The 2,074-nt window shown below is 43.0% G+C and overlaps 1 long non-coding RNA gene across 1 annotated transcript; it reads right to left on the reverse strand.

The window, feature by feature from the left end:
* Positions 1 to 320: 320 nt before the first annotated feature.
* On the reverse strand, positions 321 to 1,227 carry LOC123959408. Its single transcript, XR_006822292.1, has 2 exons — positions 772 to 1,227; positions 321 to 679 (listed from the first exon to the last, which is right to left on the reverse strand). It is a non-coding gene; the product is annotated as an uncharacterized LOC123959408 (long non-coding RNA).
* Between the last annotated feature and the right edge of the window lie 847 nt (positions 1,228 to 2,074).

Here is a 2,074-nt window from a genome sequence, read left to right on the forward strand (position 1 = left end):
TTTTCTAGGTTTCATTGTCTTCATGGAGAGATGCGGATGCACCCTGAGCAAGTCTGCACCGTAATAGCAGCGTGCACTGTCCTCCACAACATCTGTGTCACCAAGAGGATCCCTCTCCCTAGGCAACACCATCAGCCGGTGCCGGAGGAAGGTGCCGACCCTGTGGACCATGCAGGGCTTGAAGATGTCGGTGGACGACTAGTCCATACACGCATTATTAATGCTTTATAAATGTTATAAACTATTGCTTCACTTAAAATAATTCTGCTAATTATCTCCAGGTTGTAAACCATAAAAAATAAGCCACAAAGAAAGTCCAGTAGGTTTATAATAAACTCTTTTTTAATTTACATATAATTGTCATTGATTCATTGCACACAATTTGCCATTAGGCTCATTTACAGAATTACAAAAGACCGCCCATCCTCTTCAGAAATAGGTGAAGATGACCTGCTTATCTGTTGTTGGAGCAACTGTATTTCTAACAATATTTTTTGTTTTTCAAGTTCCAGCTTTTCCTGCTCGGCCTGTAATTTCTTTGTTTCAGCCTCCACTGTAACAATTTATTTCTCAAGAAGTGTCTGCTGCAGATCATCCAGCCTCCTCCTCCGTTTCACCGACGGTGCACCGCTGCTGCCTTCATGAGAATTTTGTGGAGTGACTTGGGCCTCCATCGAGTCTGAAAATACAGAGAATCTGTCATAGGCCTACTGTTATTTGACAACTACTAAAACTGTTATTGTAGGCTACTCCAATATATAGGCTACACACCTTCACAATTCACACTCTCGCTTGAGTGGTCGACATCCATCTCTGGAGAGACAGCAGTTTCTTCCAGATCGGTACCGCCACTTTCCGCACCGACCAAACCAATAAAAGCCGGGGAATCCTCTCCAAAGATATCCACAATTATGGTACTGTACACGGAAGTTTTTGGGGGAGGACCCCCGCCGGTCGGGTGGTGTTTTTTTGAAGACAAATCTTTTTTTGCTTTGCTCAGGAGGTCTTTCCACTTTTTCCTCACATCGCTCTCTGTCCGAAGGCAGCCGGAGTCAGAGCAATCGTTAATCGCCTCCGTTATCTGTTTCCATGTTGTTTGTTTCTTCTTGTTCGTTATTGAGTTTGATTGCTTGGCAGTCAGTGTGTGTCTGTGCTGACTGTACAGCTCAATTAACTTTCGTATCTCAATGTCGGTGAAATTTCCTTTCCTTTTTCTTTGATCCTCCATTGAGACGACTACAAGTTAACAAAACAGCGTAACCCAGCAACGCACGCTGTTAGGCAACCGCTATAGTTCTGCGGCCATTCACATGAACGCGCATCGTTAAGACCAGGCGTAGTTAAGCCTAGGCTTAAGTTTGGTTGGTGCAACCGACGTTAGGTCAACTCTAAAGACTGGTCTTAACTAAGACCTACTTAGCAGTTAGGACCAGGCTTAGTAAAGCCCTGTTGGTGCAACCGGCTCCTGATGTCTTGTTTCACTACTACTTTTCTATTTTTACTATTAAGAACTGTTAGCAGGGGAGGAACGGTGATGCAGTGGTTAGCACTGTGGTCTCACAGCAAGAAGGTTGTGAGTTCAAACCCCGGTTGCCCCGGCCTTTCTATGTGGAGTTTGCATGTTCTCTCCGGGTGCTCGGGCTTCCTCCCACTGTCCAAAGACATGTGACCTAGGTTGGTTGGTGACCCTAAATTGTCCTTAGGTGTGAGTTTGAGCGTATGGACTGGCGACCTGTACCCCGCCTTTTGCAGGATAAGCGGTTGACAATGGATGGATGGAATTGTTTAGCAGTCAGAATGTGTATTTTCTAGGAACTTATTTAGTTAGCCTGTTTATTCATCTGTTAAGGGCACTATGAATTGTGCTTAGAGTATATGTTACTTTATGAACACGTTATAATGATATCTATCTCCTTTTTTTTCTTCTTTTCATTAGTAATGCTTAGAAATTATGGAAGTGTGTAAATGCTCATGAAGAAGAATGTTAACTTTGTGGAAAGATAAATGATTAAATGTGCAATATAAACATTGGAAACTTATTGAACAGTTAAAGTAAATCCTCAAGACACTAAGT

Source organism: Micropterus dolomieu, linkage group LG20 (genome assembly GCF_021292245.1).
Source record: "Micropterus dolomieu isolate WLL.071019.BEF.003 ecotype Adirondacks linkage group LG20, ASM2129224v1, whole genome shotgun sequence".
In the NCBI taxonomy this organism is placed as follows: Eukaryota; Metazoa; Chordata; class Actinopteri; order Centrarchiformes; family Centrarchidae; genus Micropterus; species Micropterus dolomieu.